The following is a 13,142-nucleotide window of genomic DNA, read 5'->3' as shown; positions in this document are numbered from 1 at the left end:
CCTGGAACTCAGGGCTTCCTGGTTCAAAAAATCCTAGCCCTAGGCTGAACCCTAACCCTAACCCTAGGCAGATAAATCAGCCTAGGTATAGGGATGGTGCCAAGGAAAAAGCTGTGAAAGCAGCCATGTTGTGGCACTTTTGCACTCCCTTTTGGATGCCTTTCACAGCTCCAGTGTGCCTGGAGGTCTGGGCTTCCTGATTTTAAAAATCCTAGCCCTTGGCCTACCTAACCCCATCCCGGAGAGGAGAAAGGCAAATTAGCCAGGAATTAGGGATGTCCCCAGGGAAATAGCTGTGGAGGCAGGCATGTTGTGGTACTTTTGTGCTCTTCTTGGGTAGTCCTTCGCAGCTGCTGTGTTCTTGGAACTCAGGACTTTCTGGTTAAAAGAACCCTAACCATAGGCCTAACTCAAACCTCAACGCTAGGAAGGAAAATCAGCCTATGGTTGGGGATGGTCTCCTGGAAATAGCAGTGGAGGCAGCCAAGTTGCGTAACTTTTGCGCTGCCCTTGGGATGCCTTGAAGAGCTGCAGTGTGCCTGGAGCACAGGGCTTCCTGGTTTTAAAAGTCCTAGGCCTAAGCCTAACAGTAACCCTAGCAAGGTAAATCACCCAAGTATTAGGGTTCTTCCTAAGGAAAAAGCTGTGAAAGCAGCCATGTTGTGGCACTTCTGCGCTCATTTTGGGATGCCTTTGGCAGCTGCAGTAAGCCTGGAACTCAGGGCTTCCTGGTTCAAAAAATCCTAGCCCTAGGCTGAACACTAACCCTAGGCAGATAAATCAGCCTAGGTATAGGGATGTTTCCAAGGAAAAAGCTGTGAAAGCAGCCATGTTGTGGCACTTTTGCACTCCCTTTTGGATGCCTTTCACATCTCCAGTGTGCCTGGAGGTCTGGGCTTCCTGATTTTAAAAATCCTAGCACAAGGCCTACCTAACCCCAACCCGACGATGAGAAAGGCAAATCAGCCAGGAATTAGGGATGTCCCCAAGGAAATAGCTGTGGAGGCAGGCATGTGGTGGTACTTTTGTGCACTTCTTGGGTAGTCCTTCGCAGCTGCTGTGTTCTTGGAACTCAGGGCATTCAGGTTAAAAGAACCCTAACCCTAGGCCGAACTCAAACCTCAACGCTAGGAAGGAAAATCAGCCTATGATTCGGGATGGTCTCATGGAAATAGCAGTGGAGGCAGCCAAGTTGTGTCACTTTTGCGCTGCCCTTGGGATGCCTTGAACAGCTGCAGTGTGCCTGGAGCACAGGGCTTCCTGGTTTTAAATGTCCTAGGCCTAAGCCTAACAGTAACCCTAGGAAGGTAAATCAGCCGAGTATGAGGGTTCTTCCTAAGGAAAAAGCTGTGAAAGCAGCAATGTTGTGGCACTTTTGCACTCCCTTTTGGATGCCTTTCACAGCTCCAGTGTGCCTGGAGGTCTGGGCTTCCTGATTTTCAAAATCCTAGCACAAGGCCTACCTAACCCCAACCCGAAGATGAGAAAGGCAAATCAGCCAGGAATTAGGGATGGGAGCCAAGGAAATAGCTGTGGAGGCAGGCATGTTGTGGTACTTTTGTGCTCTTCTTGGGTAGTCCTTGGCAGCTGCTGTGTTCTTGGAACTCAGGACTTTCAGGTTCAAAGAACACTAACCCTACGCCTAACTCAAACCTCAACGCTAGGAAGGAAAATCAGCCTATGATTCGGGATGGTCTCATGGAAATAGCAGTGGAGGCAGCCAAGTTGTGTCACTTTTGTGCTGCCCTTGGGATGAATTGGACAGCTGCAGTGTGCTTGGAGCACAGGGCTTCCTGGTTTTAGAAGTCCTAGGCCTAAGCCTAACAGTAACCCTAGGAAGGTAAATCAGCCAGGTGTTAGGGTTCTTCCTAAGGAAAAAGCTGTGAAAGCAGCCATGTTGTGGCACTTCTGAGCTCCCTTTGGGATGCCTTTGGCAGCTGCAGTAAGCCTGGAACTCAGGGCTTCCTGGTTCAAAAAATCCTAGCCCTAGGCTGAACCCTAACCCTAACCCTAGGCAGATAAATCAGCCTAGGTATAGGGATGGTGCCAAGGAAAAAGCTGTGAAAGCAGCCATGTTGTGGCACTTTTGCACTCCCTTTTGGATGCCTTTCACAGCTCCAGTGTGCCTGGAGGTCTGGGCTTCCTGATTTTAAAAATCCTAGCCCTAGGCCTACCTAACCCCATCCCGGAGAGGAGAAAGGCAAATTAGCCAGGAATTAGGGATGTCCCCAGGGAAATAGCTGTGGAGGCAGGCATGTTGTGGTACTTTTGTGCTCTTCTTGGGTAGTCCTTGGCAGCTGCTGTGTTCTTGGAACTCAGGACTTTCTGGTTAAAAGAAGCCTAACCAAAGGCCTAACTCAAACCTCAACGCTAGGAAGGAAAATCAGCCTATGGTTGGGGATGGTCTCATGGAAATAGCAGTGGAGGCAGCCAAGTTGCGTAACTTTTGCGCTGCCCTTGGGATGCCTTGAACAGCTGCAGTGTGCCTGGAGCACAGGGCTTCCTGGTTTTAAAAGTCCTAGGCCTAAGCCTAACATTAACCCTAGGAAGGTAAATCAGCCGGGTATGAGGGTTCTTCCTAAGGAAAAAGCTGTGAAAGCAGCCATGTTGTGGCACTTTTGCACTCCCTTTTGGATGCCTTTCACAGCTCCAGTGTGCCTGGAGGTCTGGGCTTCCTGATTTTAAAAATCCTAGCACAAGGCCTACCTAACCCCAACCCGACGACGAGAAAGGAAAATCAGCCAGGAATTAGGGATGTCCCCAAGGAAATAGCTGTGGAGGCAGGCATGTGGTGGTACTTTTGTGCACTTCTTCGGTAGTCCTTCGCAGCTGCTGTGTTCTTGCAACTCAGGGCTTTCAGGTTTAAAGAACCCTAACCCTAGGCCGAACTCAAACCTCAACGCTAGGAAGGAAAATCAGCCTATGATTCGGGATGGTCTCATGGAAATAGCAGTGGAGGCAGCCAAGTTGTGTCACGTTTGCGCTGCCCTTTGGATGCCTTGAACAGCTGCAGTGTGCCTGGAGCACAGGGCTTCCTGGTTTTAAAAGTCCTAGGCCTAAGCCTAACAGTAACCCTAGGAAGGCAAATCAGCCGGGTATGAGGGTTCTTCCTAAGGAAAAAGCTGTGAAAGCAGCCATGTTGTGGCACTTCTGCGCTCATTTTGGGATGCCTTTGGCAGCTGCAGTAAGCCTGGAACTCAGGGCTTCCTGGTTCAAAAAATCCTAGCCCTAGGCTGAACCCTAACCCTAACCCTAGGCAGATAAATCAGCCTAGGTATAGGGATGGTGCCAAGGAAAAAGCTGTGAAAGCAGCCATGTTGTGGCACTTTTGCACTCCCTTTTGGATGCCTTTCACAGCTCCAGTGTGCCTGGAGGTCTGGGCTTCCTGATTTTAAAAATCCTAGCACACGGCCTACCTAACCCCATCCCGGCGACGAGAAATGCAAATTAGCCAGGAATTAGGGATGTCCCCAGGGAAATAGCTGTGGAGGCAGGCATGTGGTGGTACTTTTGTGCACTTCTTAGGTAGTCCTTCGCAGCTGCTGTCTTCTTGGAACTCAGGACTTTCTGGTTAAAAGAACCCTAACCATAGGCCTAACTCAAACCTCAACGCTAGGAAGGAAAATCAGCCTATGGTTCGGGATGGTCTCATGGAAATAGCAGTGGAGGCAGCCAAGTTGTGTAACTTTTGCACTCCCCTTGGGATGCCTTGAAGAGCTGCAGTGTGCCTGGAGCACAGGGCTTCCTGGTTTTAAAAGTCCTAGGCCTAATCCTAACAGTAACCCTAGCAAGGTAAATCACCCAAGTATTAGGGTTCTTCCTAAGGAAAAAGCTGTGAAAGCAGCCATGTTGTGGCACTTTTGCACTCCCTTTTGGATGCCTTTCACAGCTCCAGTGTGCCTGGAGGTCTGGGCTTCCTGATTTTAAAAATCCTAGCACAAGGCCTACCTAACCCCAACCCGACGACGAGAAAGGAAAATCAGCCAGGAATTAGGGATGTCCCCAAGGAAATAGCTGTGGAGGCAGGCATGTGGTGGTACTTTTGTGCACTTCTTGGGTAGTCCTTCGCAGCTGCTGTGTTCTTGCATCTCAGGGCTTTCAGGTTAAAAGAACCCTAACCCTAGGCCGAACTCAAACCTCAACGCTAGGAAGGAAAATCAGCCTATGATTCGGGATGGTCTCATGGAAATAGCAGTGGAGGCAGCCAAGTTGTGTCACGTTTGCGCTGCCCTTTGGATGCCTTGAACAGCTGCAGTGTGCCTGGAGCACAGGGCTTCCTGGTTTTAAAAGTCCTAGGCCTAAGCCTAACAGTAACCCTAGGAAGGCAAATCAGCCGGGTATGAGGGTTCTTCCTAAGGAAAAAGCTGTGAAATCAGCCATGTTGTGGCATTTCTGAGCTCCCTTTGGGATGCCTTTGGCAGCTGCAGTAAGCCTGGAACTCAGGGCTTCCTGGTTCAAAAAATCCTAGCCCTAGGCTGAACACTAACCCTAGGCAGATAAATCAGCCTAGGTATAGGGATGGTGCCAAGGAAAAAGCTGTGAAACCAGCCATGTTGTGGCACTTTTGCACTCCCTTTTGGATGCCTTTCACAGCTCCAGTGTGCCTGGAGGTCTGGGCTTCCTGATTTTAAAAATCCTAGCCCTAGGCCTACCTAACCCCAACCCGACGATGAGAAAGGCAAATCAGCCAGGAATTAGGGATGGTGCCAAGGAAATAGCTGTGGAGGCAGGCATGTTGTGGTACTTTTGTGCTCTTCTTGGGTAGTCCTTCGCAGCTGCTATGTTCTTGGAACTCAGGACTTTCAGGTTCAAAGAACACTAACCCTAGGCCTAACTCAAACCTCAACGCTAGTAAGGAAAATCAGCCTATGATTCGGGATGGTCTCATGGAAATAGCAGTGGAGGCAGCCAAGTTGTGTCACTTTTGCGCTGCCCTTGGGATGAATTGAACAGCTGCAGTGTGCTTGGAGCACAGGGCTTCCTGGTTTTAAAAGTCCTAGGCCTAAGCCTAACAGTAACCCTAGGAAGGTAAATCAGCCGGGTATTAGGGTTCTTCCTAAGGAAAAAGCTGTGAAAGCAGCCATGTTGTGGCACTTCTGCGCTCCCTTTGGGATGACTTTGGCAGCTGCAGTAAGCCTGGAACTCAGGGCTTCCTGGTTCAAAAAATCCTAGCCCTAGGCTAACGCCTAACCCTAACCCTATGCAGATAAATCAGCCTAGGTATAGGGATGGTGCCAAGGAAAAAGCTGTGAAAGCAGCCATGTTGTGGCACTTTTGCACTCCCTTTTGGATGCCTTTCACAGCTCCAGTGTGCCTGGAGGTCTGGGCTTCCTGATTTTAAAAATCCTAGCACAAGGCCTACCTAACCCCATCCCGGCGACGAGAAAGGCAAATTAGCCAGGAATTAGGGATGTCCCCAGGGAAATAGCTGTGGAGGCAGGCATGTGGTGGTACTTTTGTGCACTTCTTGGGTAGTCCTTCGCAGCTGCTGTGTTCTTGGAACTCAGGACTTTCTGGTTAAAAGAACCCTAACCATAGGCCTAACTCAAACCTCAACGCTAGGAAGGAAAATCAGCCTATGGTTGGGGATGGTCTCATGGAAATAGCAGTGGAGGCAGCCAAGTTGTGTAACTTTTGCGCTGCCCTTGGGATGCCTTGAAGAGCTGCAGTGTGCCTGGAGCACAGGGCTTCCTGGTTTTAAAAGTCCTAGGCCTAAGCCTAACAGTAACCCTAGGAAGGTAAATCAGCAGGGTATGAGGGTTCTTCCTAAGGAAAAAGCTGTGAAAGCAGCCATGTTGTGGCACTTTTGCACTCCCTTTGGGATGCCTTTCACAGCTCCAGTGTGCCTGGAGGTCTGGGCTTCCTGATTTTAAAAATCCTAGCACAAGGCCTACCTAACCCCAACCCGACGACGAGAAAGGCAAATCAGCCAGGAATTAGGGACGTCCCCAAGGAAATCGCTGTGGAGGCAGGCATGTTGTGGTACTTTTGTGCTCTTCTTGGGTAGTCCTTGGCAGCTGCTGTGTTCTTGGAACTCAGGACTTTCAGGTTAAAAAAACACTAACCCTAGGCCTAACTCAAACCTCAACGCTAGTAAGGAAATTCAGCCTATGGTTGGGGATGGTTTCATGGATATAGCAGTGGAGGCAGCCAAGTTGTGTCACTTTTGCCCTCCCTTTCGGATGCCTTGAACAGCTGCAGTGTGCCTGGAGCACAGGGCTTCCTGGTTTTAAATGTCCTAGGCCTAAGCCTAACAGTAACCCTAGGAAGGTAAATCAGCCGGGTATGAGGGTTCTTCCAAAGGAAAAAGCTGTGAAAGCAGCCATGTTGTGGCATATCTGAGCTCCCTTTGGGATGCCTTTGGCAGCTGCAGTAAGCCTGGAACTCAGGGCTTCCTGGTTCAAAAAATCCTAGCCCTAGGCTGAACCCAAACCCTAACCCTAGGCAGATAAATCAGCCTAGGTATAGGGATGGTGCAAAGGAAAAAGCTGTGAAAGCAGCCATGTTGTGGCACTTTTGCACTCCCTTTTGGATGCCTTTCACAGCTCCAGTGTGCCTGGAGGTCTGGGCTTCCTGATTTTAAAGTCCGAGGCCTAAGCCTAGCACTAACCCTGGGAAGGTAAATCAGCCGGGTATTAGGGTTCTTCCTAAGGAAAAAACTGTGAAAGCAGCCATGTTGTGGCATTTCTGAGCTCCCTTTGGGATGCCTTTGGCAGCTGCAGTATGCCTGGAACTCAGGGCTTCCTGGTTCAAAAAATCCTAGCCCTAGGCTGAAGCCTAACCCTAACCCTAGGCAAATAAATCAGTCTAGGTATAGGGATGGTGCCAAGGAAAAAGCTGTGAAAGCAGCCATGTTGTGGCACTTTTGCACTCCCTTTTGGATGCCTTTCACAGCTCCAGTGTGCCTGGAGGTCTGGGCTTCCTGATTTTCAAAATCCTAGCACAAGGCCTACCTAACACCAACCCGACGACGAGAAAGGAAAATCAGCCAGGAATTAGGGATGTCCCCAAGGAAATAGCTGTGGAGGCAGGCATGTGGTGGTACTTTTGTGCACTTCTTGGTTAGTCCTTCGCAGCTGCTGTGTTCTTGCATCTCAGGGCTTTCAGGTTAAAAGAACCCTAACCCTAGGCCGAACTCAAACCTCAACGCTAGGAAGGAAAATCAGCCTATGATTCGGGATGGTCTCATGGAAATAGCAGTGGAGGCAGCCAAGTTGTGTCACGTTTGCGCTGCCCTTTGGATGCCTTGAACAGCTGCAGTGTGCCTGGAGCACAGGGCTTCCTGGTTTTAAAAGTCCTAGGCCTAAGCCTAACAGTAACCCTAGGAAGGCAAATCAGCCGGGTATGAGGGTTCTTCCTAAGGAAAAAGCTGTGAAAGCGGCCATGTTGTGGCACTTTTGCACTCCCTTTTGGATGCCTTTCACAGCTCCAGTGTGCCTGGAGGTCTGGGCTTCCTGATTTTAAAAATCCTAGCCCTAGGCCTACCTAACCCCAACCCGACGATGAGAAAGGCATATCAGCCAGGAATTAGGGATGGTGCCAAGTAAATAGCTGTGGAGGCAGGCAGGTGGTGGTACTTTTGTGCTCTTCTTGGGTAGTCCTTCGCAGCTGCTGTGTTCTTGGAACTCAGGGCTTTCAGGTTAAAAGAACACTAACCCTAGGCCTAACTCAAACCTCAACGCTAGGAAGGAAAATCAGCCTAGGGTTCGGGATGGTCTCATGGAAATAGCAGTGGAGGCAGCCAAGTTGTGTCACTTTTGCACTCCCGTTTTGGTGCCTTGAACAGCTGCAGTGTGCCTGGAGCACAGGGCTTCCTGGTTTTAAAAGTCCTAGGCCTAAGCCTAACAGTAACCCTAGGAAGGTAAATCAGCCGGGTATTAGGGTTCTTTCTAAGGAAAAAGCTGTGAAAGCAGCCATGTTGTGGCATTTCTGAGCTCCCTTTGGGATGCCTTTGGCAGCTGCAGTAAGCCTGGAACTCAGGGCTTCCTGGTTCAAAAAATCCTAGCCCTAGGCTGAACCCTAACCCTAACCCTAGGCAGATAAATCAGCCTAGGTATAGGGATGGTGCCAAGGAAAAAGCTGTGAAAGCAGCCATGTTGTGGCACTTTTGCACTCCCTTTTGGATGCCTTTCACATCTCCAGTGTGCCTGGAGGTCTGGGCTTCCTGATTTGAAAAATCCTAGCACATGGCCTACCTAACCCCAACCTGACGACGAGAAAGGCAAATCAGCCAGGAATTAGGAATGTCCCCAAGGAAATCGCTGTGGAGGCAGGCATGTTGTGGTACTTTTGTGCTCTTCTTGGGTATACTTTCGCAGCTGCTGTGTTCTTGAAACTCAGGGCTTTCAGGTTAAAAGAACACTAACCCTAGGCCTAACTCAAACCTCAACGCTAGGAAGGAAAATCAGCCTATGGTTCGGGATGGTCTCATGGAAATAGCAGTGGAGGCAGCCAAGTTGTGTCACTTTTGCCCTCCCTTTGGGATGCCTTGAACAGCTGCAGTGTGCCTGGAGCACAGGGCTTCCTGGTTTTAAAAGTCCTAGGCCTAAGCCTAACAGTAACCCTACGAAGGCAAATCAGCCGGGTATGAGGGTTCTTCCTAAGGAAAAAGCTGTGAAAGCAGCCATGTTGTGGCATTTCTGAGCTCCCTTTGGGATGCCTTTGGCAGCTGCAGTAAGCCTGGAACTCAGGGCTTCCTGGTTCAAAAAATCCTAGCCCTAGGCTGAACCCTAACCCTAGGCAGATAAATCAGCCTAGGTATAGGGATGGTGCCAAGGAAAAAGCTGTGAAAGCAGCCATGTTGTGGCACTTTTGCACTCCCTTTTGGATGCCTTTCACAGCTCCAGTGTGCCTGGAGGTCTGGGCTTCCTGATTTTAAAAATCCTAGCACAAGGCCTACCTAACCCCAACCCGACGATGAGAAAGGCAAATCAGCCAGGAATTAGGGATGGTGCCAAGGAAATAGCTGTGGAGGCAGGCATGTTGTGGTACTTTTGTGCTCTTCTTGGGTAGTCCTTCGCAGCTGCTATGTTCTTGGAACTCAGGACTTTCAGGTTCAAAGAACACTAACCCTAGGCCTAACTCAAACCTCAACGCTAGGAAGGAAAATCAGCCTATGATTCGGGATGGTCTCATGGAAATAGCAGTGGAGGCAGCCAAGTTGTGTCACTTTTGCGCTGCCCTTGGGATGAATTGAACAGCTGCAGTGTGCTTGGAGCACAGGGCTTCCTGGTTTTAAAAGTCCTAGGCCTAAGCCTAACAGTAACCCTAGGAAGGTAAATCAGCCGGGTATTAGGGTTCTTCCTAAGGAAAAAGCTGTGAAAGCAGCCATGTTGTGGCACTTTTGCACTCCCTTTTGGATGCCTTTCACAGCTCCAGTGTGCCTGGAGGTCTGGGCTTCCTGATTTTCAAAATCCTAGCACAAGGCCTACCTAACCCCAACCCGACGACGAGAAAGGCAAATCAGCCAGGAATTAGGGACGTCCCCAAGGAAATAGCTGTGGAGGCAGGCATGTGGTGGTACTTTTGTGCTCTTCTTGGGTAGTCCTTGGCAGCTGCTGTGTTCTTGGAACTCAGGACTTTCAGGTTAAAAAAACACTAACCCTAGGCCTAACTCAAACCTCAACGCTAGTAAGGAAATTCAGCCTATGGTTGGGGATGGTTTCATGGATATAGCAGTGGAGGCAGCCAAGTTGTGTCACTTTTGCCCTCCCTTTCGGATGCCTTGAACAGCTGCAGTGTGCCTGGAGCACAGGGCTTCCTGGTTTTAAATGTCCTAGGCCTAAGCCTAACAGTAACCCTAGGAAGGTAAATCAGCCGGGTATGAGGGTTCTTCCAAAGGAAAAAGCTGTGAAAGCAGCCATGTTGTGGCATATCTGAGCTCCCTTTGAGATGCCTTTGGCAGCTGCAGTAAGCCTGGAACTCAGGGCTTCCTGGTTCAAAAAATCCTAGCCCTAGGCTGAACCCAAACCCTAACCCTAGGCAGATAAATCAGCCTAGGTATAGGGATGGTGCAAAGGAAAAAGCTGTGAAAGCAGCCATGTGGTGGCACTTTTGCACTCCCTTTTGGATGCCTTTCACAGCTCCAGTGTGCCTGGAGGTCTGGGCTTCCTGATTTTAAAAATACTAGCACAAGGCCCACCTAACCCCATCCCGGCGACGAGAAAGGCAAATTAGCCAGGAATTAGGGATGTCCCCAGGGAAATAGCTGTGGAGGCAGGCATGTGGTGGTACTTTTGTGCACTTCTTGGGTAGTCCTTGGCAGCTGCTGTGTTCTTGGAACTCAGGACTTTCTGGTTAAAAGAACCCTAACCATAGGCCTAACTCAAACCTCAACGCTAGGAAGGAAAATCAGCCTATGGTTGGGGATGGTCTCATGGAAATAGCAGTGGAGGCAGCCAAGTTGTGTCACTTTTGCGCTGCCCTTGGGATGCCTTGAAGAGCTGCAGTGTGCCTGGAGCACAGGGCTTCCTGGTTTCAAAAGTCCTAGGCCTAAGCCTAACAGTAACCCTAGGAAGGTAAATCAGCCGGGCATGAGGGTTCTTCCTAAGGAAAAAGCTGTGAAAGCAGCCATGTGGTGGCACTTTTGCACTCCCTTTTGGATGCCTTTCACAGCTCCAGTGTGCCTGGAGGTCTGGGCTTCCTGATTTTAAAAATCCTAGCCCTAGGCCTACCTAACCCCAACCCGACGATGAGAAAGGCAAATCAGCCAGGAATTAGGGATGGTGCCAAGTAAATAGCTGTGGAGGCAGGCATGTTGTGGTACTTTTGTGCTCTTCTTGGGTAGTCCTTCGCAGCTGCTGTGTTCTTGGAGCTCAGGGGTTTCTGGTTAAAAGAACACTAACCCTAGGCCTAACTCAAACCTCAACGCTAGGAAGGAAAATCAGCCTATGGTTCAGGATGGTCTCATGGAAATAGCAGTGGAGGCAGCCAAGTTGTGTCACTTTTGCCCTCCCTTTGGGATGCCTTGAACAGCTGCAGTGTGCCTGGAGCACAGGGCTTCCTGGTTTTAAAAGTCCTAGGCCTAAGCCTGACAGTAACCCTTGGAAGGTAAATCAGCCGGGTATTAGGGTTCTTCCTAAGGAAAAAGCTGTGAAAGCTGCCATGTTGTGGCACTTCGGCGCTCCCTTTGGGATGCCTTTGGCAGCTGCAGTAAGCCTGGAACTCAGGGCTTTCTGGTTCAAGAAATCCTAGCCCTAGGCTGAACACTAACCCTAGGCAGATAAATCAGCCTAGGTATAGGGATGGTGCCAAGGAAAAAGCTGTGAAAGCAGCCATGTTGTGGCACTTTTGCACTCCCTTTTGGATGCCTTTCACAGCTCCAGTGTGCCTGGAGGTCTGGGCTTCCTGATTTTAAAAATCCTAGCACAAGGCCTACCTAACCCCAACCCGACGACGAGAAAGGCGAATCAGCCAGGAATTAGGGATGTCCCCAAGGAAATAGCTGTGGAGGCAGGCATGTGGTGATACTTTTGTGCACTTCTTGGGTAGTCCTTCGCAGCTGCTGTGTTCTTGCAACTCAGGGCTTTCAGGTTAAAAGAACCCTAACCCTAGGCCTAACTCAAACCTCAACGCTAGGAAGGAAAATCAGCCTATGGTTGGGGATGGTCTCATGGAAATAGCAGTGGAGGCAGCCAAGTTGTGTCACTTTTGCGCTGCCCTTCGGATGCCGTGAAGAGCTGCAGTGTGCCTGGAGCAAAGGGCTTCCTGGTTTTAAAAGTCCTAGGCCTAAGCCTAACAGTAACCCTAGGAAGGTAAATCAGCGGGGTATGAGGGTTCTTCCTAAGGAAAACGCTGTGAAAGCAGCCATGTTGTGGCATTTTTGCACTCCCTTTTGGATGCCTTTCACAGCTCCAGTGTGCCTGGAGGTCTGGGCTTCCTGATTTTCAAAATCCTAGCACAAGGCCTACCTAACCCCAACCCGACGATGAGAAAGGCAAATCAGCCAGGAATTAGGGATGGGAGCCAAGTAAATAGCTGTGGAGGCAGGCATGTTGTGGTACTTTTGTGCTCTTCTTGGGTAGTCCTTGGCAGCTGCTGTGTTCTTGGAACTCAGGACTTTCAGGTTCAAAGAACACTAACCCTAGGCCTAACTCAAACCTCAACGCTAGGAAGGAAAATCAGCCTATGATTCGGGATGGTCTCATGGAAATAGCAGTGGAGGCAGCCAAGTTGTGTCACTTTTGCGCTGCCCTTGGGATGAATTGAACAGCTGCAGTGTGCTTGGAGCACAGGGCTTCCTGGTTTTAAAAGTCCTAGGCCTAAGCCTAACAGTAACCCTAGGAAGGTAAATCAGCCGGGTATTAGGGTTCTTCCTAAGGAAAAAGCTGTGAAAGCAGCCATGTTGTGGCACTTCTGAGCTCCCTTTGGGATGACTTTGGCAGCTGCAGTAAGCCTGGAACTCAGGGCTTCCTGGTGCAATAAATCCTAGCCCTAGGCTGAAGCCTAACCCTAACCCTATGCAGATAAATCAGCCTAGGTATAGGGATGGTGCCAAGGAAAAAGCTGTGAAAGCAGCCATGTTGTGGCCCTTTTGCACTCCCTTTTGGATGCCTTTCACAGCTCCAGTGTGCCTGGAGGTCTGGGCTTCCTGATTTTAAAAATCCTAGCACAAGGCCTACTTAACCCCATCCCGGCGACGAGAAAGGCAAATTAGCCAGGAATTAGGGATGTCCCCAGGGAAATAGCTGTGGAGGCAGGCATGTGGTGGTACTTTTGTGCACTTCTTGGGTAGACCTTCGCAGCTGCTGTGTTCTTGGAACTCAGGACTTTCTGGTTAAAAGAACCCTAACCATAGGCCTAACTCAAACCTCAACGCTAGGAAGGAAAATCAGCCTATGGTTGGGGATGGTCTCATGGAAATAGCAGTGGAGGCAGCCAAGTTGTGTGACTTTTGCGCTGCCCTTGGGATGCCTTGAAGAGCTGCAGTGTGCCTGGAGCACAGGGCTTCCTGGTTTTAAAAGTCCTAGGCCTAAGCCTAACAGTAACCCTAGGAAGGTAAATCAGCCGGGTATGAGGGTTCTTCCTAAGGAAAAAGCTGTGAAAGCAGCCATGTTGTGGCACTTTTGCACTCCCTTTTGGATGCCTTTCACAGCTCCAGTGTGCCTGGAGGTCTGGGCTTCCTGATTTTAAAAATCCTAGCA

Source organism: Melospiza georgiana, chromosome 22 (assembly GCF_028018845.1).
Source record: "Melospiza georgiana isolate bMelGeo1 chromosome 22, bMelGeo1.pri, whole genome shotgun sequence".
In the NCBI taxonomy this organism is placed as follows: domain Eukaryota; kingdom Metazoa; phylum Chordata; class Aves; order Passeriformes; family Passerellidae; genus Melospiza; species Melospiza georgiana.
Note: the sequence above shows the minus strand (reverse complement) of the source record.